Raw genomic sequence first — 13888 nt, forward strand, 5'->3', positions numbered from 1 at the left:
GCCCCGCCAGCATGGCTGCCCCGCCAGCATGGCTGCCCCGCCAGCATGGCTGCGGTTCTCTGCATTAGGGTTTCAGCCCCGGGGGCTTCTCTGCTGACATGTCCTAGAACAGGAGACCGTGAAGGTCTGAGGCCGCTGAAGCGTTCACCTTAGGGCCTCACTGCTCTCACCAGCCAGGCGCCGTGTCTGGGAAGGCCACCAGAGTGGCCAGGCAGCGGGTGCTCAGCCACCAGGGAGAGGGCTGGCCTCCGGAGAGGGCCGGTGAGGCTCGCCCTCTCCGAGATGAAGGAGAAATGTGGGCCTCGGGGTCTGGGCTGCACCAAGTGATGCCGTGTGCTTTGGCGGGATGAGACTCTCAGCCTGGGCGAGCAGTTGTGAGAGGGCACATTCCTCTTCCTCCTCGTGTTCTTGGCCACAGTTGTGTGTTGTGCGTGGAGGTGATATATGGCATAGCTAAGGAAAAAGACGGACCCCAGCAAGACGGGCGGCGCTTTCGGCTCCCTCGCTTAGCTGAGTGCAAACGGCATCTGCTTCCTCAGTCTTTAAAGCAGTAAGAATAGTCACCCGGTAGTGTTGTTCAAGGGTTAAATTCGTCCTGGTGTGCGCGCGCGCGAGTAAGGGCTTAGAATAGAGTCTGAGCACGCTAATGGCGGTGGATGCTGACCCAGGGCGGCTGAGCTAGCCGCCACCTCTTCCCTTTGCCAGGTGGCCACCTCAGACCCAGAACTGACCTAGTAAACTCAAGGTCAAGGAAGCTCCTCGAGCCACGAGTTTCGTCAAGTCACGTGGGTTGTAAAGTATGAAGTACGGGAACTAAATGGGAGCGGCCTCTTTTTTCTTCTGCTGACACGGGTGCTCATGGAACCCAGACTGACCCCAGGTCACTCTGTAGCCAAGGAAGACTCAGGACGTCGGCCGCCTCCCACGTGCTGGGACTGCACGCTGGGGTCGGCTGGGGTCGGCACACAGCCCCCATCTGGCCATTTCTCCTCCCTAAAGTACGGTGTGTGCATCGAGGCAGTGCTGTCCGCTGCGGAGGGAGGCGCCCCTTCACCCGCGCCCTGTAAGGTCCCCCAGGCCCAGAGGAGACGGGGGTTCTGCAGCTGCCCCCTCCGGCGGTGCCGCACAGAGTCTGCAAACCAGGGCCACATCCTCACTCCCTTAGTCAGCAAACCGCAGGGCACCTGCCCGGAAGGACTGCATCTGATGGGGGGGGACAGGATACGCCCTGCAGGCCCAGCCTTTAATACAGGTGAAGAGAAAATCCAGGATTCAGCAAGCAGGAAGAGGCCTTGGTGCATAAACCCAGGATAATCAGAGCCTCCCCCCACGCACATCCAATATGAGGTCTTCAGTTAACCTGCGTTAACTGGAGGAGACTGAGTACGGGAGCGGGGGTGATGGAGTCAGTCTGGAGGCTGTGGAAGCAAAGGAGGCAACAGCTGCTCCTTCAGCCTGGACTCAAAGACTGTGTGTGTGTCTGAGATGACAGGAGAGAACTCAGTCCTGTGAGGGACATTCGGCGACTGCTGGACAGGGTCCCTGTGAGCACCAGGGACCGGAAGGTCATGCGGAAGAATGAGCATCGCTGACTGGGGAGCCGGGTGTAGGAGAGGCTGGGTTCGAGGTTAAGTTCCCCCGCCCTGGTAGAGCTGTGTTCTCGGTAATTCGGCCAGGACCTCCCAGGCCTCTAGCGCTTTTGCTGACCTGTGCTGGGCTGTTTTCCTCACAAGACAGAAGCAGCTCTGGGGGATCTAAGCGGCTTTGCTGGCATGTAAATCATGTTCATAAAATGCGAAAGTAAGCAATACAGGGTAAACAAAGAAAAAGCAGACGGAGCTTTTCCGGGTCACTCAGGAGCAAATGTGGCGAGATTTTTGTGGAGCTGGAGTTCCTAGAGGGAAAGCCAAAAGAAAGCCAGTGCCGAGCCTCCTGGGGGTGAAAGGGGTGAACGACAGGACAGTAAGTGAGGAACAAAACAAGTTGTTCGGGGGGGGGCAGTTATCTCCCCCGAGGATGCTGTACGCCTTTCTTCTCCAAGGGAGATCGGCCAATGGAAGGGCAGCAGCCAAGCTAGAACCCGTCAAGTCCCGGAGGTCAGACCTGTGTGGCCCTAGAACAGCCCTGCTCCTGCTGGCCGCAGACCAAACAAAACAGTGTGAGCTAGACCTTCGGAGCCCTTCCGGGTGAGCGTGCACAGAGACGTTGCAGCAGCACCCAGAGCGATGGACGGACGGCTCTGAAGGGTGACCGAGGGATACAAACCCTAAATCGGACCCTGCCTCTCATGGCTGGCGCTCTCGGGGAAACACTGCTGAGCGACGGACGGGGCATTTTCACGCTGCCTTCCTGACCTCACTGACTGTTTTCTGGCATCCCTTAGCTGCAGGGCCCCAAGATCAACCGGCATCTGTTTGAAATGCTTGGTGCTGGCACGGCTGAGGCCCTGCCTACCCTCTGTGGAAAGGCTTTCTTATGTAACGCTAAGCTTGGACTGTTCTACAGGCTTAGAGAACAATTGGGAACGACACGCCCAGAGAAGCAAGCGTGAGAAACAAGTTCACACAGGCTGCAGGAGCCAGGCGTAGGGATGAGGTTTGGGGGTTTTCTGGTTGCGGAGGGTAGGTGAGGTGACCCCAGCAAGCTTGGTGAGAGCCCTGCGCAGCCAGCGCCGGGGAGTTAAAACAACAGGTAAAGACTCGGATCAAGATACCTTGCCCAGGTGGGAAAGGCAGTCCCCAAACCTGTGCGGAAGTCTCAGGCCAGAAATGGGCCTCCATCATGTGAGAGCTTGGTCAGAGATGTCCTTGAGGCCTGCTACAGAAGACGCGATTGCCACGGTCTTTGGGTACACGTCAGCCCTTGCCGACACACACTTGACTTGCAGATACAGACTGGAACTGAGCTCAGAGCTGCTTCCTTTGCGGTGGTTTTGGCAGTCCTGGAGGTGCTGAGCCGACTCCTGGGGGAGAACTGTCGCCCACGGCCTTGTTTGGTTAGGAACCCTGCATGCTAGACCGTGTGTGTGTGTGTGTGTGTGTGTGTTTATAGATATCTATCACGTTCATCGCTGGGCGTAGAAATAAGGGTACATGCAAGAATAAAACAGGTCTTTCCTCTTCTAGCCCCCACCATCAAATCAGAGAAACAGTCACAGGAAAGAAATCATGGCAAGAGGATAAAGAAAAGCACTCTGGGAGCACTCAGGGAGGAGCTGACGCTTGGGCTGTGTAGAGGCTCCACACAAGAGGATCCCTAGGCAAGGCCTTGAAGGACGAATAGGAGTTTGCCAGCGAGGGTGGCGGGGAGGGGCACCCAGCAGAGGGCACAACTTGTAGGAGACAGAAGTCTCGAGGTGACTTGGCGAATTGCTTACTGTTTGCCAAGCTGTGAGAAGTCACGGCACAGGGCAGTCTTGGGCACAGAGTCCTGTCTGAGAGGCCCTGGCCAAGCCAAAGAACGTAACTCCTGGGTGGTACTCGCCCCTAGTTTCTGTAGGACGACTCACTAGGGTGGGCACTGGGAGAGAGGAGTCAGCCAGAGGGTAACATGGCGGAGAGGCCTCCGCGTGAGACGTTCTCAAAGTGCCAGGTTTAATGCCGAAAGTCCCGAGGGAATCTCGCCTCTTACTTTGGTGAACATTCACAGGAAACTGAGGCTCACGCGCTGTCCGCTCGTTTCTTCAGGAGAAAGAAAACAGTCCAGGGGGACGCACGCGTTTGTTCGAAGCTGTTGCGTGGCCTGGCACACTGCCGCCCACGGTGATGGCCGTAGACGGAGCAGGACAGAAGCCCCCCCCCCCCGAAGTCTCCCCAGACCATGCCTGGCCCTCAGCTCCCTAGTGCTGCCACCCTTCACTCAGTCGCTCATGTTGGGGTGACCCCAACCGTCACGTTATTTTCGTTACTACTTCATAACTGAGTTTGTGGCTAAGCTGGACTGTAACGGTAGAAATCCGTGTTTTCCGGTGGTTTTAGGTGACGCCTATGGGAGGGGCCGCGACCCCCAGGTTGAGAACTGCTGCCCTACTGTGTTTGTTCTCTGCCTGAGGGAGCTAGCGTCTTGTTATGTAACTGAGGTTGCCCAGGCTGGCCTCTGTTGTGATCCCCCTGCCTCAGCCCTCATGTGTTGGGATTGCTGGTATCAGCAGGCGCTGGCTTGCTCTGCCTCCTTCAGGACAACCAACTTGCCGGGAAATTGTCTGTTCTTGTTTTCGGCTCCTCTTTCCCCCGTTATATTGTTCCTCCGTCATGAGGCCTTGGAAATTGGACCTCAAATTTTTAATCTTTGGGTCTTTCGAATCCCAAGATGGTAACGGTGAATGCTGAGTGAGAGACAAATATCTGAGGAGGAGGGAGGGAGGGAGGGAGAGGCCACAGCGGCCCCATGTGGCAATATGGCCACGCCAGCTGTGTGGAGAAAACACAGGGGTGGACGAGGAGCCAGGTGAGGGCTTGAGGAAAGCCATAGGGAAGATGAAGGGCTGTAGGGACATTACTTGGGGGACGAAGGATCTAGGGGTTTGGCCACATTAGTGAGCTCTACAATGGCTTTTATAGGAGCCGTACATTCCTCAAGCCTTCGCCTCCACCTCTGCGCCCCCAGCACTCCCTGCGCGCGTCCATGGGGCGGGGGCGCAAAGGTGTCAGGCCTGTCAGAGCAAGGATGCCATCCACAGGGAACATGGCTGTTAGAGAACACGAGTCTTTCCAGCATCGGCTTGGCCGACCTCGGCCTCCGAGGCCGGCACAGCTGTGCCCCTCGCCTGCACTCCCCGGTCCCCACCCCCTTCCCCGCACAGCAAGTCAGCACCGCAGCCAGAGTTCGGATGCATGGCTGCAAAAGAACACGGCCTGGGAAGGAGGCAGGGGCTTGCAGCCCACATGTGAGGTTTGGGGCCAGGGGGCACTGCGGGACGGGACTATGGAGGGAGGTTGTGTGCTCACCCAGGTGCCCACACACACATACAGATAAACCTGTTAAAATCCACAGACACAGCCGGGCTCAGCGTCACAGGCTCGTAACCCCAGCACTCGGGCAGACAGATCCCTGCGAGCTCGAGGCCAGCCTGGTCTACAAAGCGAGTCCAGGACAGCCAGAGACACAGAGAAACCCTGTCTCAAAACAAACAAAACCCCCTCGATGTAAAGTCTAGCGCAGTTAAAGGAGGAAATGATTGGTTACATCATAGTGTGAAGCTCACAAGACCACAGAGAAGGCTCCAGAAAAGTCTGTCCAGCCAGGACCGCCACAGCTGCCTCTATGTCACTAGGTGTTGCCGCTGGCAGCCTTCAACACTCAGTCTAGTGACCGTTGCTACTCCATTCTTGACCCAGGAGCCCCCAGGTTTGAGTTTAGAGCCATGGTCCTGGCCGCTGGGGCCCTGGCCCTGCGAGTTCACCCTCCAGAAAGCAAACGCCTTGTGTCTGCAGGCAGCTGGGTTTTGCCTCCCGACAAAATGGCAGGGTAGGATCATGCCCAGAAGCGCACACCTGTCCTCCCGGCTACTCGGGAGGCTGAAGAGAGAACTGGCTAGGGCCACGGTGAGAGATACAGCAAGCATTTTCCCTGAAAAATAAGTGAATTAAATACAAACAGCTGGGCAGTGGTGGTGCAAGCCTTTAATTCCGGCACTCAGGAGGCAGAGGCAGGAAGAGCTCTGTGAGTTCAAGGCCAGCCTGGTCCATAGAGTGGTTCCAAGACAGCCAGGGCTACAGGGAGAGACCCTGTCTCAAAAAATAAACCAACCAGCTAAATAAACAAACCCAAAACGCCCCAGACATTAAAAACGAAACAACAAGACACCTTGTGAGGAGGCAAATGCCTATGACCCCAGGCCTCGGGAGGCTGAGACAGAGTTCAAGGCGGGCCGCATAGCAAGATCTTAAAAATAATACGCAAACAAGCTGGAGGGTTTCTACAAGGAAGGGTTCAGATTCAAGGCAGCTCACGTCTTTTAACCGTTCCAGTCCACGTAGACAGATTGTCTCAGACAGAATGGAACCTGAATCTGATGGGTGCACCCGGCAGTGACAGCCGGGACCAGCAGGCTTGTGAAAAGTATTCTTCCCTACAGCTTTAGGTGTCTGCAAAAGAAGCGAATACTCTTAACCAAGGCTTGCCAGTGACACTCTGGTGGAAGGACGCTGGCAGGGGCCTGGCACACCCACTTATGAGCAGTTCAGGTCACCCTTTCTCCTGACTGGTTCTCGCCCTCCGTCTCCACCAGCCTCAGGTTGTACCTCTCCTGTTTGGTCTGAGAAGGCTCTCACACAGGCTAGCAGGGGCCAAGGGTGAATCTGCCTTTTTTCCTCCACTGCGCCCATCTTTTCAGTTACCCCTTGAGTTTCCCAATCCCAAACTGGTGCCTCAGCCTGTAACTTTCTGGTCTCTTAGAAGGATACACCTAGATAAACCCTGGATAACCCCACTGGGCCGCACAGGCTTGGCCGGCCGGTGTCTGTTTAGCTGAGTCATGCCAACCAGGAGCAGAAGCCAGCAGTGGGAGGAGGAGGGGGCAGTGGGGGAGGGGGGGGGGGGTAACAGGTTCCCTGCAGCTGCAGGAATGTAAACTAGGCATCCTGTGGGCACTGACAAAGCCAGGCCGCAGGTCATCCTGCGTGAGAGAACACTCCAGGCAAACACACGCCTTGTGCAATACTCCTTCCCTGGGCGCTCTTCTGGACCAAGAAAGCAGAGGAGCCTGCTTTCCTGAAGGCAGGTGCCCGGGTGAAGCCCGGCGAGAACCAGCTAAACCCGGGAAAGTCCCCAATCTGCAGGTTTCATGACCTGGCGTCTGTCACACCCCCTGTTTATCCACAGGAAGCTCCATCCAATCTGCTTCCGAACCCAGCTCCTCATCTGCTACAAATCCTTGCCCTCTGCCGACCCACTGCCTTTTCCTCTGCAAGCTTTCTCCCGCCTCTCTGTTTCTTAACCTTTCATAAAGCCCTGGCAGCCTCCCCGCCTGGAGAGTCCTGCTCTCCAGCGCATTCAAATAGCTGCACCGAGCTTCACGGAACTGAGCTTCAAACGCTCATCGCACGCCCCATTCCTGGGCCCATAACCAGGAGTCATTCGCAAGGAGGCTGCCCCTCACTCAGAACCTGCTTGTGAGGGTAGTGTCTCCATCTTACCTGAAAGCGGGACAGGCCAGGCGCTGTGATTATACCTCGTTGGATCCAGGGACTGGAGATAAGTTGGTGCCAAAGGCTTTAGAACAGATGTTTTAGGATTGGGTCCAGCGAGTGCTCAGAGTGCTCAGCAGAGCTGAGGTTCCATACTGAACTCCACAATACGGAGGCCTGCTTGGCCTGTTCCCTCCCCTCGTCCCCTTTCTTCCTCCTGCTTTTTTCCCTTTGGAGGGAAGGGCTCACTGTGTTGCCAAGCTGCCCGGCCTCAAATGACCGTCTCACCTGAACCTCATGAGTAGCTGGAGCCTGCAGATACACGCCCTTCTCCTGGCTTCTTGGTGGGTCTCAGGAGACTTGTGGTTTCTGAGTTTATTTCCTTGTTGTCCTTAAGCAGAGGTGACTTGCCTGTTGAGGAAGCCGGGCTTAGAACTAACCCTTCCCAAGTGTTTACGTAAATGCTTGCGAGGGGAACACCTTTGTGGACTCTAAAATACAGAAAGGAAAGTTCTAAAATAATGAATGCTTAGATACGTGTCTACAAAACATAACACTAGCCATCAACCCCTTTGTTAGAGTCTGTTACCAAAGTGTCACTATATTGCAAAACAGCTTTGAAGGCGGATTTTCTTTTCTCCCTGCCCAAGGCTTCATTTCATGCCCACTTCATCATGATCTGTTATGATTGACGAGAAATCAGTTACCAGACTTAGCAAGCTCTTTGTAGGTAAATATATATTTTAAATGAACGTCCTTTCAAAAAAAAAAAAAATAGCAGTCACTGATAAGCCTAGTTTTTTGAGAGCCCAAGGCAAGGAAATTGAACATTTAAGAATGGCCTGGCTTTTGGAGTGAGTTCAAGGCCAGCCTGGGCAGCTTAGTAATCCATTGTCCCGAAAGAAAAATCGAAAGAGCTGGGCGTGATGGTGCATGCCTCTAATCCCAGCACTCTGGCGATTGTGACTGGATGGCAATTGTGACTGAATGACGATGGTCTGTCTACATACCGAGCGCCAGGCTGGCCGGGACCACACATTGAGACCCTGTCTCAACAAGCAAACCAACAAAAGGAAAAGGTCTGGAGAGACAGCTGGGCGGTGTGTGAGGCTCCGGGTGCCACAGAAAATACATTAGTGCAAAAATGTCGCATTCACTGTGAAAAACGAGTGTCACACACATGCTCAGGAGTTACTGCCGAATGGGGGTGAGAGCATGAATGCAGAAAAGTCAGCTGGCTTCCAGCTCGGCCTCAGCCAGCTTCTGGAGGAGAGGAAGTACTTAATCTTGCTGTGAAAGGATTTCCTAATCCGTGAAAAAGATGAGAACGCCTATGATCTCAGCATCTATTTCCCTCCAAAATCCATATGTTGAGATCTAACCCCAGTGCAACATTGTCAAGAGGTGGGGAGCTCAGGAAGCAGTTAAGCCGAGCCCTCCAGAATGAGATTAGTGTCGTTGTGAAAGGCCTGAGGGCTGGCTCCCTCCTGCCACCTGAACCCTCCGCTAGAAGGTGCCATCTGTGAAGCAGAGAGCTGGCTCTTATGAGATCCTGAATCTTCGGGCTTTCCAGCCTCCAGACTGGTAATCAGTACATTTCTGTCGTTTATAAAGTATTTGCTCCCCAGTATCCTGTTAGAGTGTCTCCAATGGGCCAGAACAACACCTTGGCACAATCAGCGGCACAGGTGAGGGCTGCCCTGGGGACCGGACGGTCTAACAGTGTAGAGAGAAGTTCCCAGAAAGGAGTAACACTGTTTGAGGCTTTAAACAGGCCTGAGCAGATAGACGGACAGGTGTAGGAGAGCTTGCGCTCCCTGATCAATGTTTGAGTCTTCAGGAAGGTTCTGCCCCTCTTAAGCTGAGAACCTAGGAGGAAAGGGCATGGCCGCTTAGCCATGCCTGTGAGAACTAGGTGCTCTGGTCTCTCAGGCCCCGAGCGGAGGGAAAAACCAGGCACCAGAAGGAACCTTGCAGTTTGAGCACCTCCTGCTTGGGCTACTCTGTTTTTGTTTCATTTGGGGTTTTGGTTTTCTTTTGAAACAGGATCTCATGTGTCCCAGATTGGCCTCTGAAAAGACCACAATTGGCCCAGGACCCACCAAGACCAAGTTCTCAACATGAAGGAGATTTATTTACCCCAAAGGGACAAAGGGCAGGGAATAGAAGACACAGATTGGCGACAGAGGAGCAGGGAGAGGGAAAAGGGGCAAGGAAGAGGGAAGAAATATTTGCCACCAATGGACAAAAGACCTCCGGATAAAGAGGAGCCAGATGTGGCCCAGAGGCGAATGGCATTTTATAAAGGGAAAAGGGGAGACTCCCAGATTAGGATAAGCTGGTTTGATCGGGCGTGTTAACTAGGGTAGCCAAAAGGGAGCTTTGGAAGGGGCTGGACTTCAGGACTTTGATAGCTGGACCTTGGTAGTCAGCCTTAGGAGGGGAGAGTGGGGAAATAAGGGAGCAGACCTTGGGGGCAGCGTTAGTAACGTAATCGAACAGTTTAACAGGGCAGAGGGAGCGGGGAAAGGGCAAGCCTCGCCAGACCCACGTCTGCCATGCTTGAGCCTCCTAGAACCCTCATTCTCCCCCTCACTATGCAGCTAGGTGATGCTTTGAACTTCTAACCCTCCTGCCTCTGAATGCTGGAGTTACAGGCTTATACTGCTATGTCAGCTTTATTTGGTTCTGGGAACCAAATCCTGGTCTGCCCAAGTGCTAGCAGCTGAGCTCCGTGCTCACCCCAGGAAGCTGCCCTCCTAACTCCTCCCAGCTCAGTATCCATTTGAGCATCGCCTAGTGAGCTTTTTGGCAGTCTTTGGCCCTAATTTACTGCTGCCCGACCCTAAACATTCATTTTGGTCTCCATCTCCACTAAGGACCATCCATACCGAGAGGGCTCAGTGATATGCTGGTTCTGTCAGGCCCCCAAACAGTTGGAAAGATGGTTTAGGTGCCATGGCCTTCAAACGCTGATCTGGAGAACCGGTCCCAGGCGCTGTCGGTGTGGGGGAACCTTTACGAGGTGGGGGCCGGCCAGCTGGGTCGGCTGGGTCGGCTGGGTCAGCAGGGTCAGCTGGGTCAGCAGGGTCAGCAGAGTCAGCTGTGGGTCTGCTCAGGATGGGCTGCGGACTCCGTCCCTCTGGTGCCCGCTTGGCAACATCACCTCTCCCTGCTGCTCATGTCCCTGTTACTGCATCGCCAGAGCCGGGCCCTGACTCCCGAGGACCCTGAGCTAAATAAGCTTCTCTACTCCACAAAGTTAGTTTGGCTTGGCTCTTTCCTTACAGTAACGAGAAAAGAACACTGGGCTGGTCGGAAGTTACTGGCATCGAATCACATGCCTTTCTAGGAAGCACAGGCGAGGGGAAATGGCTGTCATCCTGCTCTTTAGGGACCTAGGCTCTCAGCCCCCACGTCAGGCAGCTTCAGGAGACCCGACGCCCTCCTCTGGTCTCTACAGGCAGGACCCGGCAGAGGAGCAGGTTGGGTTCCCAGCATCCACATGAAGGTGCAGACAACCATCCTGCCTCCAGTTCCAGGGGTTCGGACCTCACAGTGGCCAGGCATGCACAGTGTGGACACACACAGGCAGATGTCCCGTGTTCACAGTTCAACGACTGTTTAAGGAAAGAAAGATGACGCTGTGTGGCCGAGAAAGGATCCCAGCCGCCTACACTGAGACACATTTACCCCTCAGCAGGAACTCCGTTAGCTCTGAGGCTGACCTGGAAAGGTCTTGGGACTAACAGGAGAGGTCACAGGGCCAAAGATCACTTCCTGTTCTCCCAGCAGAGCGCCATGAGGAAGCTCAACAGCTTTGCTGACACAGAGGAATACTGGGTTCATTTGCATCTGAAATGGTTACAGTTTTTCCACCAAGCTCAAAAGACTGCCTGGTTTCCGGATGTTCTAGAATGTTCTATTCTTTATGCCCTTCTGGAGCATAATCTCTCCATTCCTAGTTCCCACTCCCGGGGTTTAGGGTATGTGTGTGCTCTGTGGACGCAGCTGATTTTGGCGGTAGAAGCTGCCCCTCCGTGTTCCGCAGGGAGAGTGAGTCGTCGTTTTCTTTTGCTTTAAAATGGCGCCTGAGCCGTGTGACTTTGTAAACACGAGTCCTTTAGCTCATGGCTTTGGAGGCTGAAGGCAATCGTGGTGGCGTGAGCATGTGTATGAGCAATCGTGTGGGGAGGCAGGAAGCCGGGGAGGGCAGAGGTCAGGCTTGCTCTTCTCTGACGTCCACTGACTGTTCAACAGCAACACCGACCCCCCCCCCCTGAATCTAACACCCTCAGTGGCCTCGCTGCCATCCGTTTGACACTGCCTCTTAAATGTCAGCCACCTTAGGGACCACGCCCCTGGCACCCGAGCCCTCAGGGAGCGCACCTGGACAACATCCACAGCACAGCAGATGGCTATCTTGCCTCTGTCTCTGCAAATCACTGTGCGGAACACTGAGGTGCCGGGAGGGAGGGTGCCCGCTGCGTGCTGGGCTGTGTTTAATGGCTTTCTTCTCTCCTTCAGCAAACAGTCTGCCAAATGGCGATGGATTGTTCCTGTCCACCCCGAGAAGTAATCATGCTCCCTATGAACAATGCACAATAGAACTGCTCTTTGACTGGTAAAACATGGCCACCTATGACTCATGCCGACATTTCAGGGCCTAGAATTCTGGTGCCAGCAGACTGACTTGTCTTCCGTTCTACCAAAATGATTCACTGGTTTTCTGCAGATTCTGTTAACCCGTGCCGTTCCTTTCCCCAGAACCTGTATGAACCCTGATTGTAAGACACGCGTGTATTCCATTAGAGGTGAGGAGCAGGGTGCACAAGGCACTTTTTTGTTGTTTTGTTTTTCGAGACAGGGTTTCTCTGTGTAGCCCTGGCTTTCCTGGACTCACTCTGTAGCCCAGGCTGGCCTCAAACTCACAGAGATCCACCTGCCTGCACCTGTAATCCTGAGTGCTGGGATCACAGGCGTGTGTCACCCCCCCCCTCCCCGGCTTTATTCAGTGTGTACCACGAAGCTGGCAGTACCCATCGGACAACTAAACATTCAGACATCCACCTTCCCTGTGGGAAGGAGGTCAAACCCAGGGCTTCTGGCTTGCTAGAGGTATCTGCGCTGGGCTGCAGCTTGCCCCTGCCTTTCTCTTCATCACAGAAGACAATCCCGGCCCGGAGAGGGGGCCCAGCAGTTAAAAGGACTTGTTACTCTCCCAGAGGAACTATGTTTGGCTCCCAACACAGATGCCTGGCACCTCACAACTCCAGTTCCTGAGGACCCAGGACCCTCTTCTGGGCTCCATGGCACCTACACACAGAAACACCAACACACACACACCACACACACACACACACACACACACACACACACACACACACACACCATAACCACACAAGCACATCCAATGCTTCTCTTTCCCGGAGCTTCAGGAGACATATTTTGAAGTGTCACTGGCTGGTGAGGGGGTACTCCTGAAATAATCATGGATAAAAGAGAAAGCAGGCGCGTCCCAGTGGACTTCAGCCAATCCTGTTGCAGGCCTCAGAAGCGCCGAGGAAGGGGTTGCCCTGGACTAGCTGCCGACCCGACCTGCTCACAGGAAACAAGAGCAGGATGGGAACCCGGCAGGGGGTTGTCCAGGGTGTCTCTCTCTCTCTCTCTCTCTCTCTCTCTCTCTCTCTCTCCTCCCTGCCCCGTGAGGCTGGCTAAGGCTGCTGGAACCAAGCGCCACCACTAGGTGGCTCGGACGCCAGAGCCGAGCTCTTGCTAGGGCCTGGAAGTTGGCAGACACTGAAGCACACTCCCATCTATCCCAACCACGCCATAACTTTTCTAGATATGTGGAACGGGAAGAGCCTCCCTTTGAGTGCCTGTGACCTGCTGCGCTCCAGGCCCTACCCTAACCAGGCTTCAGTTTTTGGGGTTTGTCTTGGCTGTGGGTGTCATGACGATAGTGTGAACTTGGAGAGCTTGTAGAGTGTGTGTGTATGTGTGTGTGTGTGAGTGATGTGTGTGCAGGTGACCATGGATTCCAGAAGGGGGCACCAAATCCTCTAGAACTGTACTTAGGTGTCTGATGTGGGTGCTGGAATGAAATCCAGGTCCTCTGTAAGGACAGAAAGCACTCTTAACAAGTGAGCCGTCCCTTCTGCCCTATGGTACGTAAGCCTCTCATGGTGGCACACACCTTTAATTCCAGCACCATGGTGATGAGGGCTGGAGACAGGAGGAACTCTGAGAGTTTGAGGCCAGCCTCCTATACGTAGCAAGTTCTAGGAGAGTCTACACAGAGAAACCTCGAACAGCAGAACAAAACAAAACAAAAACTAAGTTCAGAGGGTTTCTGAGAAGATTTTCAAAACTCCTATGAGAAGAACATCCCGAAAGCCACAGAGGGTCTAGGTGGCCACCACCAGGCTGTGAAAACAGAGAGAAAATCTTGTTCAGAAAACACAAGTTTGACATTTCCTAACAAGCAAAGCTTCGGCGAGGCCGATTATGAGGTTAACTCAACAAACACAGGTCTGGAGATGACATGACTATTTCCTGAGAGCAGCAGCAGCCTTAGCACCCAGCCTCGGGAGTTCCTGCGGGACAAGGGCCTACGGGCCGCCTCTGGCTCCATCCTTCCTGCAGGGCTGGCGTGTGCTCGCCCCAGCTGCTCCTCTCTTCTCAGCGACCTGTGGGTACCTGGCAGCCCAGAGCATCTACTCCACGCAACCTCTTCCCCTTGTCTGTCACAGTGGACTAGC

The sequence above is a fragment of the Psammomys obesus genome, unplaced genomic scaffold (genome assembly GCF_907164565.1).
Source record: "Psammomys obesus unplaced genomic scaffold, mPsaObe1.curated_primary_1811, whole genome shotgun sequence".
NCBI lineage: Eukaryota > Metazoa > Chordata > Mammalia > Rodentia > Muridae > Psammomys > Psammomys obesus.